The sequence below is a fragment of the Petaurus breviceps genome, unplaced genomic scaffold, assembly GCF_028583685.1.
Source record: "Petaurus breviceps papuanus isolate PSGF00001 unplaced genomic scaffold, PetGlider_PUasm1.0 91133, whole genome shotgun sequence".
NCBI classification, from domain to species: domain Eukaryota; kingdom Metazoa; phylum Chordata; class Mammalia; order Diprotodontia; family Petauridae; genus Petaurus; species Petaurus breviceps.
The window spans coordinates 93,697,444-93,719,909 of NW_027187419.1; the positions used below are offsets into that span (position 1 = coordinate 93,697,444).

Consider the following 22,466-nt stretch of genomic DNA (forward strand, 5'->3'; position numbering starts at 1 on the left):
CACCATTCTCCTAGTCACCCAGACTCAAAACCTTGGTGCTTCCCTTGACTTCTCACTCTGAATCACACTGACTATGTGATTCTGGACAAGTCATTTAACCTCTCAAGGTCCCAGGTAACCCTAAATTTACAAGTCGCAGAGAAGATGCATTGGTAAAGGAAATTTATCCCTAGAAGCTTTCCATCCTTAAAAAATTATAAATCTGAGTCTAAAACAAACACAAATCAATATGTCATTTCAAAATGTCATAAAATCACTGTTGGCATTATTACATCTATATATGTGTATATGTGTGCATATATCTATGTACAGTTATATGTGTATATATCTATATCATCTATCTATATAAAATGCTTTTGGGAAACAACTCTCTCCTGGTTTTCCTCCTACCTAGTTAACCAAATTCTTTTCTGTAGTCTTTACTAGATCCTCCTCCAGATTATACCCTCTAATCATAGGTATCCCTTGGGGTTTTGTCCTGGGCCCTCTTCTTTACTTCACTTGGCAATCTCATAAGCTCCTGTGGTTTTAATTACCATCTCTATGCTGATGATTCTCAAATCGATTTTTCCTGCCCCAATCCCCCTGTTGACTTCTAATCTTGTACCTCAAGCTGCCTTTCAGATATCTCAAATTTGATCTTAAACTCAGTGTATCCCAAACAGAACTTATTATCCTTCCCCCTAAACCCTTCTTCCCTCCTACTTTTCCTATTATTGAAGAGTGTAACACCATCCTCCCAGTCCCTCAGGTTTGCAACCTAGGAGTCATCCTGCATTCCTCACTATCTCTCATCTTTCATACTCAAGCTGTTGCCAAGATCTGTCAATTTTACCTTTGCAACCTCTGTTGAATATGCCCCCTTCTTTTCTCTGACACTGCCACTCCTCTAGTACAGGCCCTCATCACTTTACACCTTGATTATTGCAATAGCCTGTTGGGAGGTCCACCTGCCGCAAGTATCTCCTCACTCCCTACTCCAAGCCACTATCCACTCAGTCACTAAAATGAATTTTCATAAAACAAAGGTTCAATCGTGTCACTCCCTAACTCAATAAACTCCAATGACTTCCTGTTGTTTCCAGGAGCAAATATAAAATGCTCTATTTGTCATTCAAATTCCTTTACAGCTTAGTCCCAAGCTACCTTTCCTGTCTTCTTATACTTTATCACCCAACAGGTACCCTTCCATCCAGTGACATTGGCCTGTTGGCTGCTCCTTGAGCAAGGCACTTCATCTCTCAGTTCTGGGCATTTTCTCCAGCTGTCCCTCATGCCTGGAGTGATCTCCCTCTTCTGCTTCATCCACTAACTTCCCTGGCTTCCCTTAAGTTCCAGCTAAATTCTACAGGAAGCCTGTCCAAGCCCCTCAATGCTAATACCTTTCCTCTGTTAATTATTTCCTATTTATGTTGTCTATAGTTTGCTTTGTACAGACTGGTTTGCATATTGACCCTCCCTTTGATTGTAAGCTCCTTGAGGTTAGAGACTATCTTTTGACTCTTTTTGTATCCCTGAGGTTTATCACAGTGCCTGGCACATAGTAGGCACACAATAAATGTTTACTGATTGATGTAATTTACATTCAATGTACCACAGGCAATAGAGGACCATCTTTGGTGTTAGGAAGACCTGAATTCAAGTTCTTCCTCTGACATATGCTAGTTTTTTTTTACTCTGGGCAAGTCAATAAAAACTGCAGACAAGCAATTCTTAAAGACCAGTTTCTAATGAAGGGTTTTCCCATACAGGAAGTACCATAGCCGGAACCATTACAATGGGTATTCTATGAAGAAGTTTATGTGAGAATCACACTCCTACTTTTTTTTTTTCTGCTTCTCATCTTGCTGTTTGCCTGTTAGCTATTTCTTAATTATGTTCAGGTATCTTTTTACAAAACTAGATTCTTTAGCCTTTGCACTGCTTTTGCTCTCATCCCCCAAATTCCCATAAAACCTGAAACTTTGCATTTCTCAGATAGCATTATGATTTTTGCCAGAATTGGAAATCAGGCTATTGCCTCTTTGGTATTGTAATGACACACTGACATATAGAGCCCAAAATATCATTGGCCTTTTTTTTAATGGCATATCACATTCCAGGACAATATCAAATTTGCTGTCTAGCATCATTTGTAAGTCTCAGCATAACTCTTTCCAGGATTTTCAAATTCACTGAATGTCTGGGCCTGAAAGCTATAAATAGCATGACTATGGATAGGTATTTCATCCCCCTCCCCAAACCCACATTTGGTGGCTTCAAGCTTTACTTCTAAACTTTGATTTTGTCCTTTAACTTTTTTTCAGTGGGATTTTCACAGATAATTCCAATTAATTTTTTGAATTAATATCCTGCTTCTGACCCATACTGCAACACTGGGCAAATCACTGGGCACTTTTCATGCTACAGATAATCCTTTAAGACATTTCAGAGAACTTGTCAATCTGTCTTATTATAGGAAGTTTCATCATTTGGGAATTCCCTATGTCATTGTCATTCCCTATGTCACTGATGGGGACCTCCCCCATCCAAAATCACTATGGTGTATGATGTGCAAAGTACTCTCATTTCACTCTTTCCCAAAATATATGTGTGCAAATTTTGGAATATGTTTTCCATACTTCATTAACCTGGTGTCTCTGACTGGACAGTTTGTACTGGGTCAAAAATATAGTTCATAAATGTCTGACTATTATTTGGGGTCTTTGGCAGGTGTTCAAACCATATGGCACCACCATTTATAACCAGTATGAGTCAGTTTGATAAATTTATAACCAGTATGAGTCAATTTGATAAAGTTTAATTCACAAATAAGATCAAAGTATATTGCATTTTGCATAGTTTCTAAGATAGAAGTATATTGCATCTTGCATAATTAATTTTCAAATCTTATAATCTGATTTCCAGAAGAAATAATATTGGTTTGAGATCATACTAAGTTGTTTATCAACTCATTCTCAGTTTTTTTGGGGGGGTGGTGCTTTCTTTGCCAGCTAAGGAAGCATTCTAGTGTAGGAGTAGAGTGCTAGACTTGGATTAAGAATTCCTGGGCTTGAATCCTTGCTCTGATATTAGTTGTGTGATCATGGATAAGGCATCATGTGTTCCTAAATCTGTTTTCTTCATCTGTTAACATGGGGATAATAATATTCTGGTACCTACCTCACCAGGTTGCAGGGAGACTTAAGCAAAATATTGCAAGTAAAACGCTTTATGGACTTCATTATTGTTTTTGTTATCATTCTTATAATCTAGTGCTAGGTCAGTTATACTAGGGAAAAATTTGGACTGCTACACAAAATTTTCAGGACAGTGCTCTTTTACTATTTCATAGCTTGTTTCACTTTTTAATTCTTTGTTCCATCTCCTGATTTTTTTTAAGAAATGACAATTATACTGCAGAAAACCCAGGAGCTAATTTCATCAGTATTGTGATTAAAACTACTCTTACTGATTATAGAATGATAGGCTTTTAGAAATGATGACATTCAAATTCTCCAAATGCATCTTCAAGAAATTTCAATAATTAATTTTATTTATAATCTCACCATTACTTCCAACCTGTACGACCCAGCATAGAAGAAAAAGTCAAACTACTTGGGTTCAGGAGATTTGAATTAAAATTTTACCCTCAGACACTTACTAGCTAGTGACCATGAGCAGTCATTTGATACCTCCTCTTCCTCATCTGTAAAATGAGAATCATAATACTTATTCTACTTACTTCAGGTAGGAAGTACAATACTTTTACTACTTACTTCAGATAGGAAGTAGCTTGTGAGCCTTAATTATGTAATTATTACAAGTTTTAAAATTTTTTTTCTTGTAAAAGGGAGAAAAAACTCAAGGAAAGTGTTCTAAGCCTTAATTTAGTAGTGACTTGTTCAAGCAGACACAACAGAGCCTTTTGGTTCATTTACTGAAGCTACTATCAACAGAGTTTGGAGAAGCTTGGTGGCACCATGGATAGAGTTTTGTAGCCAGGAAGTTCTGAGTTCAAATTCAGCCTCAGATACTTACTGGCTGTGTGACACTGGGCAAGTTACTTAGCTCCTATTTGCCTCAGTTCCTCATCTGTAAAATGGGGACACGCTAAAGAAGGAAATGACAAAATACTCTAGTATCTTTGCCAAGAAAACCCCATAAATGCCATAGGGTCACAAAGAATCAGACATTCCTGAATAACTGAAACACACAATCCATACAGTGCTTTATTAATTCCTTCACTTTAATTCCTAGAATCACAGATTTAAAGTTAGAAGGGAGCTTAGAGGTCATGATCAAGGTTCATCCTTTTCTATTTATAGACGAGAGATTTGATTGAGGTTAATTGAGGTTAAGTGATTTACCCAGGGTTGTATGTTTTAACCCGAATCCTAGTGACTTCAATTCTAGCACTCTGCCCACTCTATATAGAATTACCTCTCCTTTCTAACCTTATGCCCTTGTTCACTGACTTTTTCCCCTTCTAGAACATGTGAGAATAGGGTGCTGAACCTCATGAAAAATTCCTCCAAAGCCAGAACATTAATGTCCTCCAACTGTTTTAATAGATGACACTTTTATTTCCTGTGCCCATGCCTTTCCAGTTATCTCCCATAAATAGAGAATACCCTTCCTTATCCAGTGACTTAGAATCCCTGCTTTCCCTCAGGGTTCAATTGAAGTGCCACCTTCTAGGAAGAATGGTTAGCTTACTTCAAGTGCCATCATTTCCAAGGAGTTTTTCCTATTCCTCCTAGATGCTAGCTAGGGCCTTCCTTCCCAAGTTATCTTGTATCTATTTGTCCTTTCAATGGTAGCCTGAAAACTCCTTAAGTGCAGATGCTTTTTTGCTTTTGTCTTTGTCTCCTAGCACCTAACATATTGTCTGGCACATAGTAGGTACTTAAATGCTTATTGTGTCTTTGTATTTCCAGATCTTATATGTTCAACTAAATTCTTTCAAAAAGCAAGATACTAGGGTGGCTAGGTGTAGCAGTGAATAGAGCACCAGCCATGCAGTCAGGAGGACCTGGGTTCGGATCCAGGCTCAGACACTTAACACACACACACACACACACACACACACACACACACACACACACAAACTAGCCGTGTGACCTTGGGCAAGTCACTTAACCCTAATTGCCCTACAAAAGGCAAAAATAAAAATAAAAAGCAAGATACTGAAATCTTTTTGAAAGCAGCTCTTTCTATGTTTACACAGAATTGTGAATTGAAGGCAAAAAATAAAGTTGAATACATACCTACCTGCTTCCATTTTACTAAAATCATATAGATAAATCTAATATACAAAGCAATATGGCAATTCCTGACCCAAGACCCATAATCCCCTGCACATTTGTTCTAATAAGACCATATAATTGACATTCTACTGTACCAAGTAGGCAAGGTTATTCTGATTGGAACACTGTGCCTTGTGTTAATAATGTAGTGAGCTCAGAATATTGCAATGAAGGCAGATGGAAGCGTATGTGGTACTGTGTATGGCATAAAGAAGGATGAATGGAGAGAAGATAAAACTTGGAATGAAGACCTGTGTTCAAATCTCTGCTTTACCACTTAGGTAATTCATTTAATCTCTCTGGACTTCAATTTTCTCATTTGTAAAATGAGAAGATTGAACTATCCAGGGTGGGAAACTTGCAGCCTCGAGGCCACATATTTATTTTATTCCCCTTTTATTAAGGGATTTGTCCTTTGAAGTTTGGATTCAGTCAAAAGGTCACACCTGAGGACCTTGAGGGCCACATGTGGCCCTGAGGCCACAGGTTTCCCACCCCTGATTACATGGCCTTTTAGGTCCCTTCCAATACTAGATCTATGATCCTATGACTTGTTGCTGAAGCAGCAAATAGCTGTTCACCCCTCACTTCTGCTGTGGTATTAATGGATGCTAGAGAGCATGAAGGGGACTAGCTTATGGTCATTTGTTAATTTTTCTGCATTTCTGTTGAGGGTCAGAAGTTAGGAAGAGAGACATTAGCCAGAATCCAATCCAAGCATGGAGCACTGAGAGTTTAAATGACTTATCAGTGGTCACACAGCCAGTATGTGTGTGAGGTGGGAACTTGAAACCCAAACCAGCATCCTATCACCCCATTTGCATTTCAGGAGTGATGTGACATGTACAGACATAAATTAGACTGTGAAAAATGCATCAGATGAATGCAGAACAGGCTATTATAATTCACAAGATATAAAAATGGTTTCTGGTTTGAGGATCAGAGAAGACTCCATGGAGAAAAAGTCAGGTGGCCTAGACTTTGGAGGATGAACACAATTTCAATGGGTAGAGGTGGGCAGTGGGGAGTAGGGGAAAGGTATTTATAAGATATCCTTTTCTCTTCTCAATCTTTAAGGAAGATTTTATTTTATTTTATTGTTTTTGAACTCAAGTTTAACATCTTCTTAATTGGACAGAGGCATAGTCAACTCTGATTATTAATCCATCAACAAGGTTTTATAAGGATCTAGTATATGCCAGGTACTATACTTGATGTTAGGAATACAAGTACAAAAAAATAAATAAGTGATTTCTTGTCATAAGGAGCTCACTTTTTAATGGGGTAGATAATAAGTACATATAAAAATATATACAGCATAAACATAAAGCTCATATGTATACATTTATACACACAAACACACACACACAAAATAATTAAATAGAAGATACTTTGGAAAGCAGTATACTAGTATGTGGGGGATAAGAAAGATCTTCATAAAGAAGATGGCAGTTGATCTGTTTCTTGAAGGAAGAAAGGGACCCTATGATGTCTAGGCATGGTGGGGCATATAGTACAAAAGCAAGAAAATAAGTGATTTAGTGAGTGATGAATGAAAGGAAGTCCAATTTGAATAGATGCTGAATGCAAAAGGCAGAGCAATGTCCAATGACATTAGAATTACAGATTGAAGACAATTTGTGAAGGGCTTTAAAAACTAATTCAAGGAGTTGCTATTTATCTTAGACCCAAGAGGAAATCACTAGAGTTGGTTGAATAGAAGAGTCACATGGTCAGATCTGCACTTAAGGAAAACGACTTTGGCAGCTGAGTATTGAGTAGACTGGACTGAAAGCCAATGCAAGGAGAACAAGTAGGAAGCTTTGAAATAATCTAGATGAGAGGAGATGAAGACATAAACTAAGAGGTTGGAAGTGAGAGATATGAAGGTAGAAAAGACAAGATTTGGCACTTACAAATCGGCAACAACAACTGTTGGCAACAACAAATATGTGGAGTGTTGTAGAATCAGTAGCCCAGGATAATATTGAGATTACAAACTTGACACACTGGAAACATGGTGATATTTTGATATAAACAAGGGATTTTGGAGGGGCAAGGTTTAGGGGGGAAGATAACACATTCAGTTTTAGACATGTTGAGTTTAAGATGTCTCCAGGACTCAGCTTTAAATGTCCAATACACTAGTGGTTTTATTCTTCTTATATCTAAAAGTTAAATTCCTCTTCCTGATTTTTAAAGGCCTCCATAATGTAGCCTCCATTCTACCTATCCTACTCTCACCTGTGGCTCCAGGAAGTATGCACAGTGGCCCCAGTAAAACTCTCTCAGCACATGGGCTAAATCAGATCCAGGGTAACTGACAGGCTTCAATCAAACCCGTGAGTTAGGGGGATATCTACCCAAAGCATGTGAAGACTTCCCTTGGTTGAATGGGCAGATGAGAACAATTTATTCCAAAGGCCATGAAGGCAGCTGAAGCAAGTTCTGTAGAGCGCTTAATGCTTGGTCAGAAATAGAAGATGTTAAGGTTATCCACTATATCCCAGGTCATTTCCAATCATCCTGACTTTTGTCTTGTCCCTGGACTTTGATGACTGTGGAAGAGAGAGTGAGGCTGAAGACTCTGTACAACTCTGCCTCATTTAAAACCAATTCATGCACAAGCCAAGACATCACCTTGTGATGTCTTCGGTCCTCTTAAAAAAACAAAGAACAAAAAAAACTAATCCAGGGCTCAAGGAAGAAAACTGGGCTGAGTATATAAATCTGGGAGTTATATGCATAGAAGTTTCATCCCTATCTGGAGTTTTCTTGGCAATTTACTGGAGTGTTTTGCTATTTCCTTCTCCTGCTCATTTTACAGATGAAGAAACTGAGAGTTAAATGATTTGCTCAGGGTCACACAGCTAATAAGTGTCTGAGGCCATATGTGAACTCAGGGAGATGAGTTTTCACTCCAGAGTCTGTACTCTATCCACTGTGCCACATATGCATAGAGGTCATGGGGCATATGCATAGAGGTCATGGGGGAGGTTGAGATGATAAAGAGAGTACAGAGGGAGGAGAGGAGAACTCAGGGAAGAAATGTGGGTAACATCCACAGTTAGCGTTTATGATGTGGATGATGAGTCAACAAAAGACATTGAGAGGGAGTGGCCAGACAAGTAAAAAGCAAACCAGGAGAGAAGTGGCATAAAAAACCAGAGAGGGGAGAGTATCCAGGAGAAGATGATCAACAAAGTTATTTAGCGACTAATTTCAACCTACAGCTAATAAAAACCAATTTGAATATTAGCTGGCATTTTCAACCTTCTCCCCTAATTCTTCTCTTATTATAATTGCTAGCATTAACAAAAACAAGAAATTCGAGATATGCCAAATTCCCTTCTTTTTGTCCTCAACTTTTTGGTGGAAGTATACTAGTTTAAAACTTTTTACAAAGGATTTACTATTGTTCCCTATCATTCATGCTAATTAGATAACCACATTAAAACACAGGAGACAATTAATGATTTGGTCCTGGAATTGATGAACTTAGCCAAAGATGACTCCAGGCATTGATATGCCTCAACTTTACTATTTTTTTAATCTCTAATTTCAAGGTCAAAAGCAGTAAATTTTGGTGTGTTTACCAAAAAGCATGAAAAATACAATCAAGAAACTTCTCAAAATTGACTTATTGGAAAAATTTTACTAAATAAAAAGTAGATATTTTCTGAATTAGATATAATATACTTTATTAAATTGCATAAATAAATTACAAAAATTGCATTAAATGATAGGTTAAACATGAGTTACATAGAACAATTTGATTGCAAGATGCTTAGAATCCACTTGATGAAGTGGAAAAAGAATTAGACTTGGAGTCATATGCTCTAGGTTTGAGTCTTGGCCTTGGCACTACTATGTCGTGTCAGGCAAATTCATTTACTTTGCCTTACCTCTGAGTCTTAGTTTCATCATTGGCAAAACTGGGATAATGGTACTAACTTGAACTGCTGACCTCAAAGGGCTGATGTGGACAAATAGCAAAAAAACAGTCGGATCAGGAATCAAGTAATCCTGGGTCTGCTATTTATTATTGATGCTGGGGAAGTCACTTAAGTTCTCTAAGTCTCAATTTCTTCATGTCTAAAATGAGATAGCTAGAGTTGATGATCTCTAAGTTTTGGTCCATTTTAAGAAGGATGAGAAACTCTGTCCTAGTGTCAAGTTTGCAATGAAAGATTACCAAATCTATTGCCCTTATTCAAATGTTGCCTATCAAAACTTCAAACTAAAGTACATGGCTCCAGTCCTGGCTGCACCTGAGATAATTCAAGTTTAAAGCCATTCACTCACTAAATAACTATCTTGGGACCTGGGAGACTTCTTATTGAAAGGAGCTTGGGGGGAATAAAATTGAAAAAAAAAGTACTTATGACCACCTAAGGAGGCACTTTATGCACCAACAGGGTATAGGTATGGAACTGATCTACAAAAGAGTAGAAAATGTGTTGATTGGCTTCTAGCAATATAGGACAAGGCAGTCCCACAAAAAGGGAATAAAACTTTCTTTTCAGAAGACTAAGTAGCAGATAAAAGTCCTAGAACAAAGTAGTAGCAGGTCTTCAGCAAAACAAGGAAGAGAAGCAGAAACTTATAACCACAATGGTACAGTTAAATAGCAACAAGACATGGCCAAGAGTTAGATCTGTGGGAAGTCTTCCAATCACAACATCAACCTAAGACTATGAGTTACCAAGTACTATTTCTCCCACTGGCATGGGTATTTGTAGTAGACCATATCTCTAGAATCACAGAATTTTTAAGGGAACTTACAGGACATGAAGTATAACCAATACCCATAAAGAACCCCCAAATCAACACGCTCAACAAGTTATCTTCAAGTCTTCTGAGATAACCATGGGGTAGGGGGTAGGTGGGAATCCCTTGCCCCTTGTGACTGCCCATTGCATATTTGTAAAGCTTTAATTGTTAGGAAGTTTTGTATTACATTAAGCCTAACTTGTCCATTTTCATCTTGTCTACTTTGCTTTTAGGTTTTCCCTGTGAGGTCAAACAACAAATTTCATCCCTTTTCTATATGATAGTCTTTAAAAAACTTGATAATGACTACCACCCATCCTCCAAATCTTCTATTCTACCATAAAAACACACTCAGTTCTTTTAACTTATATTTTTTTTTTTATGAGCAATCGGGGTTAAGTAACTTGCTCAAGGTTACACAGCCAGTTATTTCTGGGTGTGGTGCTAGGTATCTGAGCCCAGATTTGATCCCCAGGTCATCCTGACTCCTCTGGAGCCCGTGCTCTTACTCGCTGAGCCACCTGGCCACCCTGACTTTTAACTTATCAAATCTTTTAACTGATAGCATGAATTCAAGGACCTAAATTACTATTACCATTCTATTCCCCCACATCTTGATTCTCTTCATTTTATTAATGTTCTTCATAAAAGAAGATATCAAAAGCTGAGCACAATATTCCAAATACTGTCTGCCTAAGACAGGGAATAAAATAGGCCTTTTGGCTTTTTATTCTTGGACATTACACCCCCCCCCCTTTTTTTTACTGTAGTAAAAAGCCTAAATTGCATTTATGATGACATTTTCACACTGTTTACTCACTTTGAGCCGAAAGTCTACTAAAATACCTAGATCTTTTTCGGGCAACCTGTTGACTAATTAAGTTGCCACCACTCTGTGCTTATGAAGTCAGTTTTTTTTAAACCCAAGTATAAGAATTTGCATTTATCCCTATAAATTGCATCGCATTAGATTTGGCCCAGCAGTCCAATGGCTGGTCAAGATTTTTGCTTGAATGCTGATTTTGTCATCTGATATTTTAGCCAACCTTCCCAATGCTGTGCCATTAGCAAGTTTAGTAAGTATACTACCTTTATCCAGGTTACTGATAACAGCATTAGACTGAATAGAAATCACTAGCTCAGTTCACTAGAGACCTCCCAAGTTATCACTGAACCATTAATGCATACTCTTTGAATCCATCCAGCCATTCAGCTACTTCTGAGTCAAATTAACATCTATCATCTAGGCTAATTTTCATCATGGATGGCAGTAGACAGTGATTCTACTCTAATCTTCCTTGGTTATTTGGTTTTATTTCAATCCTAATTAATCCTAATTTTACTATTTGATTTAAAGGTCCCATTAAATCTATTGGTACAGATTTCACTGAGTGAGGTGCTTGAGTCTTTTAAAAACATAATGACTTTCAAGATACTGATTTGATATAATATATATCCCTTTTTATCCTTCATACTTAGGTCCTTAATGTGATAATTGTTCATCTATAAAGGTTCTGCTCAGCAAAATAAAATATTAACAATAAAGACAATCCATTGAGATATTTTCAGGAGAGTTTATGGGTTTACTTTTGGCTTTTGTCCCTACTGATTTAAACCAAATGGTATACAACAGCCATGTAGTGTTGTGGGCAGGACATTTGCTTGCTATCTCCTTTGCTAATGTATACTAGCCATATGACTAGTGTACCATATTCCTGTCCTAAAATAATTGGGAACATTTGGTAATGAGCCTAAAAACGACAGTCATTTTTGACAATGAAAATGTAGAGTTTGGGTAATTAGTAGACTCTGGTATAATCTATGGGAAGTTTAAGAAGTAATTTCAATCATCTAATAGAAATGATTACTTTATCCTCCTCTTCCCTTCTTTTTTTTGTTTCCAAGAAGGGATAACTCTACTTCCATTTCTTATAAAGGTCTTTATTTTCTTTCCCTTTTCCAGCGAAGCAAATAAGTTTATGCTAAAAATATACATAATTATTAAAGATGTCATGGTTGGGCTGCAGAAGAACATTTAGCAACTGAAAAAGCTGGTCATAAAGCAAACACCATTAAAAGTGAGTAAAGAGAAAATGATGTCCAGGGATGGAAGAAGCCTTCCAGTACATCTGGAATGTTCTCAAATTTCAAAGATTTAAGACGCACTCAGATTTCCAAAGTCTGAAAAGTTCCATGACATAGCAGCTCTTTTGAACTGAAGAGAAGTCCTGTTGTGGCTTAGCCAGAGCATTGCTGAACAGTAACATTGCTGAACACTTCCCTGATAGAGACCTGGACACAATCAAATAGGTTTTCCTCTCTTCTTGTGTCTAATCAGTACTCCAATCAATTGTACTCAGCTGCTTTAAATTGTACATAGCCAATAGTCACTGAAGGACAGAGATAACCAAAGTTAGAAAAGATAAGTAAAAGGGAGAATGAGACAAAGCCAAGAGAAAAGTACTTCCATTTAAAGGTAAATCCTAAAAGTTGAAACCTGGTTAAAGTTGGAAGAATAGTGGATGGTTGGTGGTTCAGTCATTACAGTCATGTTGAACGCTTTGTGACCCTATTTGGGGTTATTTTGGCAAAGATACCAAAGTGGTTTGCTATTTCCTTCTCCAGCTCATTTTACAGATGAGGAAACTGAGGCAAACAGGGTTAAGTGATTTATCCAGGGTCACACAGCTAGCAAGTGTCTGAGGCTACACTTGAACTCAGGTCTTCAGGCCTGTGCTCTACCCACTTCAATAGGGAACAAGCTATAGGTAAAGGAATACCACAAAACATTTATTGAAATTGGGTTCTTAGAAGAAAGGAAACTGGAAAGTAACATGAAATTTAATATAGAGATGCATTCATTTTACACACATTTATTGAGCCCTTTTTTGAGGTTCTGTGGGAAATGCAAAGATAACAGACTTTAGAGCCAGGAGTGACTTAAGTCTAGTTCAGCCCTCTCATTTTATGGATGAGTAAATGGAAGTTCAGAAAAGTTGTGGCTTTTTTCATGATCACACAGATAAAAATTTTTTTAAATATTTTTATTATTAGAATTAAATATTTAGGTATATATAAGATAATATATGTATATATAAAAATATATATTTACTATATATAATAAATATATACATATAAAAATAAGAATTAAAACTTAGGTCCAAGGGAGAGTAGGTGTACCAGCCCTGGAGTCAGGAGGACCTGAGTTCGGATCTCGCCTCAGACACTTGACACAATTACTAGCCGTGTGACTTTGGGCAAGTCATTTAACTCCAATTGCCCTCCAAAAAGAAAAAAAAAAAGAAAAAAACTTAGGTCCTTTGGCATCAAATACAAACCTTAATACCTTACATCAAATGGCTCTATAGGTAGAGTCACTGTCACTGTCACTGACTTTAAAGAGGTCCTGATAGGGGAGATAACATGGTAAACAAAGAACTAAGCCGTCAAGGTAACCTTGACTATACTTATTTATTAAAAAAAGTTTTTTTTTTCTTTCCCAGTTCTTTGGGGTAGGGTAGGAGGAAGAGAAAATAGATTTTTTTCTAAAGGGAGCAGTGGGGGGTGGGGAAGTGCCATAGATGTGAAATGGGAGTAATCTGTAATAGTAAGAAATATAAAAATCAAACATTTCGATAAATATTTTTAAAAACTGCATTAATAAATAAAACAGACTGTGAGAATACCATTTCAAGATTTTGTCTGATAAAAATGTATAAAAATGGATGATTCTTACTTGCCTTAATTAGTCTAATTAATTAGATTTAAATGTTAATTTAACCATTTAAATGCCCAATATTTTTTTAATGGTAAAAATGAAATGCAGAAAAATAGCGGATCGAGCATGAAACTCTAAGACCATGTCTAGGTGAAAACAATGGCAAGAATAGATTTCTTATACTTTGTGTTCTTAAGGTATTTGCAAAAGCACAGCAACACTGAGCATGTACATAGTAGGTATTTGCGAACTAAGACAGAGAAGGCCTGATGTGCTAAGAAATGGGGTCTGTAGGATAGATGATTAACTTAGGACGAATCTTCAATAAAAGAAAAGTTGAGAGAGAGAGAGAGAGAGACAGAGACAGAGACAGAGAGAGAGAGAGAGAGAGAGACAGAGACAGAGACAGAGACAGAGAGAGAAGGAAGAAAGAAAAAGAAAGGGAGAGAGATGGAAGGAAGGAAGGAAGGAAGGAAGGAAGGAAGGAAGGAAGGAAGGAAGAAGAACTAGAGCTTGAAAACAAACAATGGCTTAGAGTAATCTGCATTTCTGTGTCTTTCCTCTTGACAAAACTGGGAGTGGGATGGGAGGTGGAGGTAGATTATCCAAATTTTATTGTTCCTTTTTTACAAGAGTAACAATATGAGTGGTGAGACCCACAAATAGAGAAAAGTCCAGGTGTGGCAAGGGGCCTGTTGTGTGGTTCAAAGAAAAGAGGCAGAATCTCTAGCCTCTTCTCTCCTCCACCCTTCTCTTTCATACCTGCCAGGAGGGGAAGCAGGAGCTTGAAGGCTTCAGAGAGAGGGGTTACTGGGCTAAAAGTATATCTATCTACTTTAAATATTGCTTATTTTAGAGGATATAATCTGGTTCCACATAATTTTTTGTTATCACTTTGTCATTTTAGGGGGAATGAGGACCCCACGCTCTATATTCAAGGCTTGACTTTTCTTTTTTTTTTTTGCTTTTTGGAAGGCAATTGGGGTTAAGTGACTTGCCCAAAGTCACATGGCTAGTAACTGTGTCAAGTGTCTGAGGCCGGATTTGAAGTCAGGTCCTCCTGACTCCAGGGCCGGTGCTCTATTCACTGCACCACCTAGGCACCCCCAAGGCTTGACTCTTTTCCCACCTAATACCAATTCCATAATTGAACACACATTAGCTAAATCATAACAAGAAATCAGGAGAGATATACCAAGAACAATATATATCAGACAACACAGAATGAAGGAAATCTCCTTTTGGGAGCAAGATTACTTTGGCTCAACTGAGAGAGTGACCGTGATTTCATTGAAGGGGAAACTCCCTGAAGTCTCTAAAGTGACAAGCTGGGAACAAGGGACATGATGGAGACTTCATGCTCTAATGTCTATCCAGTCTTTTCCTTCAGCAACCTGAAGGGGGGTTGGCCTCTTCTGTCTTCTCTCTTGAAGGTGGAAACTAGGAATACCAAATAATGAGTGTCCAAAGGAATACTGCTGAGAACTGAAGATCTTGCCTCTAACCTACTCTACCCCACTTCTCATATAGGGCAGGGCCTTTATCTCCACAAATAAGGAGATTTAAGTTTAAGGCCCTTTTTCTTATACCATACGGTCCTAAAACAAGATTGTCTAAAAAAAATAAGCCAGTTTTGGCAGTTCTCAATCTTCCCTCTTCCCTTCCTTAAATGATTCTGAAGTAAAAGATATACAATCAATAAAAACTTGATATGGAAAAAGGTAAGGACTTTCTATATCTGAAGAATATTTCAGAATAATATTTTTATAGAAAATTTATGCTACTAAAGCTTAAAACTGCACTAAGACTTTTGGGACACTGTATGATGCTTTTCTTACAACTGTCCTGCTAGGTATGTAGTGCAAATATTATCCTTACCTAGGAAAATGAGTTTAAGCAAATTGTCCATGCCCACATAGCTGAGGAAAACAGAATTCACAGGCCTTTTACAACAAATTTTTAAAACAAAAATATTCAATCATTCCTTCGATTTGGCCATGCTGCATCCCAGCAAAAGAACAACATAACAGATTGATAAAGGACATATAGTTTCAATTTAAAATTTACAAGGATACTACATCTACATGCCTTTTATCCTCTCACCTCCCAATTAATAAGTTAAATATTTAAAGAATGAAATTTCCTAGAAGTTGCAAAGAGATCAATTTTGCCTCAATATAAGAAAAAAAATCCTAAAGATTAGAGCTATTCAAAAGTGAAATGGGATGCCTAAGGAGAACTATCTCCTTAAACAAAGGTCTTTAAGAAAAACTTGGATAGTCATTTGTCTGATATGTTACAATAAGAATTCTGGTTCAGTCATGAATTGGCCTAGATAGCCATTGAGCTCCCTTCCAACACTGAGATTCTATAATTCTGTATATCTAGCACCAAATAAACAGATTGGTTTTTAACTGAATAACATGACAAATAACATAACTGAATAACATCTGAGCATGTTACATAAACTTTCTGATTCCAGGAAAGAGAGGAATGGGAATGTGTGAGAGTCATACTCATTCTTAAAATTCTTATTTCAAACATTTTGGAAAGGATAAGATTTCGTCCAGGCCTTTATGTCTGCTGACCACTATATCCATCCTGATATAGAGCTGGGTACATCCTCTCAAAATAGCTACATGCAATGACTTGAAAAAGTCTTTGTTGAAAATATTTCATAGAGAAGATCTAGGTTCAAATTATCCACAAAACTGACATTATTTTCCACAATGTTAATGATTGCATAAACTTGGGCACCATGACAATTTCCTTCTGCTGTTATGGGCCAGTGTGGCTTTAATAATTTGTAACTAGTGAGGGTCAGTAATGAAGTAAGATTGAGAGATAACTGATGGACAGACCTTAGGCTCCAGTGGTATTTACATAAAGAATATATGACTGAAAAAGTAATGTCAAGAGAATGTTAGAAAGGCAACTAGCGTGATGTCAGGACTTCCTTTGGCGCTTTACAGGATTATGTGGGAAAGAGTAGCACAAGGTAGAGTAGGGAAGGATGGGATGCAATATGTAACATTGGAGGGCATGTCCACATCAATGACATCATAACTCCATTGAAGCATTGAAGTATTAAAGTAGCTCTTGTTAGAGATATCATACTAACCTAGCCTGTAAGAATAATCACATATTAAGCTTATATCTTGGGCATCAAATCTGATTTGTATTGAACTCTATTGGGAGAGATCACTCAATTGTTAATTATTCAATCAATAATCAATTGATTACTCAATTCCACTGAGTGAGGGGCAAAGCTGAAGGGAAAAGAGAGATCTTTTTGCTTCTGACTTCTAACTTGACTCTTTGGGTCACTGAAGAGGCTTTCTCTGGGAAGAAGGTGACAAGATTGAGGTGTGTTCCTCTACATGTCGATCTCTTCAAAGAGTCTCTCTCCCTTCAAGAAAGACTCTTAGAGCCTCACATCTTCTCTCTCAGAGCTGGAAACCAGAGAAGTAGGATCTCACTTCTCCCAAGGTCTCACCAAATCTGCCCCTCACTCAGGGGCAGAGCATTGAATAATAAATCTCCACCAATGAGGATAATCCCATGCAAATGGATCTTTGAGCCGAGGGTTACAAACTATTAATAAAAAAATAAATATCTACATCTTTTTTTACCTCAAAATGTCCCAACAATTCAATCAGTTCAGTGAATAGAGGCAGAAGAGGGTGGGGGTGGGGTGGGGGGAAGCAATTACTTGTTCTCAGCAGTTTATCACTCCAACAAGTAATAGATTGACTCAACATTTCACCTTTCAACTATTAGGTATGTTTCTACGGATTTTAGTAGAGTCCACTGCTTTGAACGGTATTTTGTTTTTCTATCAAAATAACTGGTGACTTTTATTTTTAAATGGGAGCCAACTCTATGGTATTCAAGGAACTGTAATGTAACTGACATTCTAAAATTTGCTCAATCTGATATTTCACTCTTCTTTTTATAAAGATATTTTCTTTATTTCTGAACATTTTTGTTTTGCTTTGTTTTTAAAGGAAGAGGAAGATTTTTATGCAAGTTATTTCTTGATATAATTTTTTTAAATGGACATGTAGTTGACATGCAAGGAGATATAACAGAGGGGTTGGCTGTATGTCTTATGTGTGCTGAACTGAATTTGTAAGAATTTTGAGCAAGTATGGAGAAGCTTGGTCCTTAGTGAGATTTCAAGTAATGTTAGGCTATATTTGTCTTGGCCACTGAGTGCTTGAGAATAATCTTCCTACAGGATGTCCTGATCAGAGAAAAGTTTTGAACAACATTTAGCCCAACTAATTATAAATTCAAATTTGATAGTCTGAAACCCAAATTTCAGTGAACTTAAGGTGTGGCAAGCATGAATTAACTTAAGAACCTACTGAAGTTTCTCTATCATTTTTGGTCTCTTTCTTGGTCTCTCTATCTCACTTTGTGTGTGTGTGTGTGTGTGTGTGTCTGTCTGTCTGTCTGTCTTGTCCTGCTTCCCCCTATTTCCCCAGCAATGGAATGGGCAGCAAAAGGCTTCCCTCATTGATTAGCTATGTGATCTTCATGAAAGTATCACTCTCTGGGGCTCACTTTTCCAGCTGCAAAGTGGGGGAAATAACGTTGAATAACGGTTTTAAAAGTCACACTGTGAACAAACAGAATGGGCATTTCGGTCCTTAAAATAAGTTATTTACATTCTAGAGCCCCATTTTAACACAACCATGTCAAGATGGCCTAGTCTATAAAGTCTAAGAAGTAATTACACATAGGAGACTGCCTCAGGTACAGCTGCTCAGTTGTCCAACTACCTTACTGACAATAACTAGAGATAACTCAACACAATTCTCTCTCTTTTTCTTGGTATCCCGAAGTTCCACTTCTAAATAAAGAGACAGAGGGATTCTCAGATTCTTCTATAGTTTTCTGGATGTTCTATTCCTACCATGAAGCCAACGTTACCAATATCAGGTTTTCTAGTCAGGTTTTTGTCGTTGTTCATTTTCAGTTGTGGGGTTTGTGTTGTTGTGTTTCGTTTTGGTCTATGTGTCTGGGCAGGATTTCCTGGGTGACAAGTTGGTCTATCCCTCCCTGCTAGGCTACCATTTTGCTTACCACCAATCAACTGCTTGATGCATTCCATTTGCTTCTCCAATACTGTATAATTAATTATTTTACTCCTTATACCTATGTTTCTTATAATAAGGTTCTTTCTTGGCCAGCCCTCAAAGGCTTATTGTTAAAATAAACAACTAAGGAGATTTTTAAATGCTTTGCTATTTTAGCAAGAAAGTGCTATGTAAATCCAAGTTATTATTACTGGCATTAGGATTTGATAAATCAAATTAATTTGAATACACCAGATGTTCTGGTTATAGGCCCAATACAAATTGCCATTTGAGTAACAGTTAAACAATGCAACAACAAAAATTTTAAAAAGATTGAACTTCAATGAGTTTAATAAAAACTTACTCTCCTACACATGACATAAAAATCCACTTAGGCTTTGTTCTGGTCATTGATAATGTCACTTGACCCTCACAACTAAACTCTTTTCCTGTACATCTCTATAAAGTCATCCATTTCTATCTATAAAAGATGTTCCTAAAATAGACACAGTCCAACAAATATCTTCAAGGAGCTATGGGGAAGAAGGCCTGAATTGTCACATCCCTCTCATAAGAGGAATATAGTACCATAAATATAATTACAAAATATAATAATAGCCACGGAGAGATTTTAAATAGTTTTTCCATTTTTTATTCTCCTCCTAGAGTACAACTAATGTGAATATAGTGTCAGAAAGCTCATAAATGTGGGGCTTCTCAGAGTTTGGGTTGCATCAGCCTGGTGTGCCTAGGTATTGCAGCAAACATTAAAGGTAAGCTCAGTCCCTGCTCTGAGAAGCAGGAATTGGGCAGTGGAAACTAATCAAGCAGAATCGGCCAAGACTCTTTATGGAATTTTCCCTTTTAATTTTTTTTTTGGCATCAGCCTCTTGGGGTGATTTTCAAGTACTTTCCAGAGAAATTTTGTGTATGTGACAATATTAATTCATGGAACAGTTGCAAACCAACCCAGGGATGCACAGAAAAGAAGCCAGATTTCCTGGGTGTGATCCTCAAAACATTTGTTAATCCACAAGTTTGTTACTGTACCTCTGAAATATTTTAAGACACAATCACACACACACACTGCACAGAATTTAAATAATTGACTCTAACCTAATTAAAAAACACTCCATCTGAAACTCCTTCTTAAGGACCAATGAAAATCTCCTTTCAATGAAAAAAAATACAAATACATCAGAGAACATTGAACAGGAAGCAAGTCTTTTTATACACATACCTCAAACAGGTAGGAGTGAAGGAATCCATATTAGAAAAGATGCTGAAAAAGCTTCATGTCCACTTGTGCTGTTTGGGAAAGCAAGACGGTTCAGATTATGAACCGAGCAGCATCTGCAGTATCATTGCTGGCAATGACCTCTATCTAATTAAAAGTAAGTCGGGCTTTCCAATCAGGTATTCCATGGCAAACAGCTAGGTTTTGTTATTTTCCTCGGACACACAATTTGTGTTGGGCAGGGGGATCCCAAATATCAAAGACCCCCAACCTGGGCCAAGCTGGGATGAGGCATATGTCCAAAGCACAGCAGCGGCCTCAAGAAGCTGGACACCCCTGCAGTGCTAGGCTTCTCAAGCAATCCCATAGCCTTCCTCCTATGGGCTGAAACCTGGGCTCCAGTTTTTGCTTCATCCTTAGGAACAAGATGACCTCTATTTAGAGCCTAGCGATTCCAATTCTAAATCAACAGTAAAGAAAGGGGTGAGGGTGGAGGTGGGGGTGGGGTAAAGGGACCTTGGGTATGATAGAAAAAGAAGACAAATACAAGAAATGGCAAATGTCCAAGGTCTATCAGGCTGACAAAACCCATCTCCTATCAAAACGCTGATCTGCAAAACAGCCCCGATTTCAGCTTGAGGAAGGTTGAAGGGGGTGCTGGTGGGAGGGGGGAGGAAGGAGAAGGAAGGGAGGGGAGGGGAGACTAGTTGGGATTCACATGCAAAAATAGACTTCCTGCTCAGCCAACAACGACAGGCTCTTTTAAAAGGGTAGCTGGCACATAGGGGCCAAGAACTGTAAAGAAACAAGCCTTCAGCTGGCTTACCTGAGAAAGAGGAAAATCACCCATCTGCAATGAGGGATGGCAGGATCTCCTAGAGCCTAGATGATAGCGTGCCCTTAGTGGGAATTGGCCCGATTATTTTGTTGTTGATGTTGCAAAGGGTTACCAACTATTTACAACTGCTGCATTCTCCCTGAGAGGAAAGCCTCACACATATGGCAAAGAGACCTCTGCAGTATCCTCTCGGCTTCATCCTCGGCTTCCTGTATTGAGGCTCACTCTATGGTACCTAATACAAATCAGCAAATAGCTTGTTAAAAAAAAAAAAAAAAAAAAAGCCAGAAGCCAGCACCTTACATCACAGCTCCATCTACTGGACAAAAGTTAAATATCTTGTCACCAGCTAGATTTGTGTGATCTTTCTCAGCTTCCCTCTTGGCTCTTCCCCTTAACCTCCTTCTCCTTTCTCTTCCTCCTCCCTTCTCTGTATGGTACTAATTTCCCTGGTTCCTCCTTCTCCTCCCCTCCATATCTCTTCCATTAATTAGAAAAATTAAACAAAAATATACAGTCCTGTTCAAGGGTATAGGATCATATAAGATCATAGAGCTAAGAGGGACCTATATTAGAGGTCATCTAAACCAATCTCCTCATTTTGCCAATGAAGAAATTAAAGTCTAGAGAGGCTAAGAAAATTGTCTAAGGTCACACAAGTAGTGAGTGACATAACTGAGATAGGAACTTGGGCTCTCTGACTTTAAATACAGAACTCTTTCCATTGTGCCATACTGGTACTGACTTAGAATTTCGTCTTGGTAAATATGAACATTTCCTTATGTCTATTGTCAAACTAGGATGAACAAAATAGTTACTTAAGGAAAAAAAAAATACTTTCTAAAAAGAGAAAACAGTCAGATTACTCTGAACACTTCCCATTTTACATAGAATAGCTCTACATTTTCATAAATTTGAAGAGTTTAAGCAATAGTAGGAAAATGTCAAAAATAACAGTTTGTAGTTTCTGTTTTCATTCTAATTCTGTGACATTTATGTTTTACATTCTATAACATTTTGCCTCTTCAGCATCCTTGTGACTGTAAAAGTATGACTGCCATAGTGATTCTAATTGTCAAGATTGATCCAAACTCAACTTGTTCTAGTTTCTCTTCACTAGTTTGAATCTTCTTCACCTCTAGAACAGTGAAATATATGATGACCTAGACCTTATGGGCCTTTGAAGTTGTTCTGAAGTCATCCAGAAATTTTCGTAGAGTAATAGATCTTTAGATTTGGAAGGGACTCATGCAACTTACTGTAAGTCAGTCAGTCAGTAACGTCACACTATCCCATGCTTACAACTTCATAGTTTTGAACTGCCACAAATTTTTTTCCTTAGTAGATTATCTGCATAGAAAACTATATCTTGAGTTGAAAGGGACTGCAAAGATGGTTTAGTCCAACTCCATCATTATACAGATGAAGAAACTGAGGCCCAGGGAGGTAAGATGACTTGTCCAAGGTCAGAGCCATCATGTCATGGTGGATGGTGGGCAGCCTGGGGTCAAGGCTTGCCTCTGATATA

General features: G+C 37.7%; 1 protein-coding gene across 1 annotated transcript in view; it reads right to left on the minus strand.

The window, feature by feature from the left end:
* Window positions 1-21,167, minus strand: part of LOC138155437 (sodium channel protein type 1 subunit alpha-like) — a 225,373-nt gene extending 204,206 nt beyond the window's left edge. The window contains exons 1-2 of the mRNA XM_069080688.1: window positions 20,927-21,167; window positions 20,104-20,171 (exon numbers count right to left, since the gene is read on the minus strand). The gene's annotated coding sequence lies outside the window, so the exon portion shown is untranslated. The remainder of the gene's footprint in view (window positions 1-20,103; window positions 20,172-20,926) is intronic.
* Window positions 21,168-22,466: the final 1,299 nt, after the last annotated feature.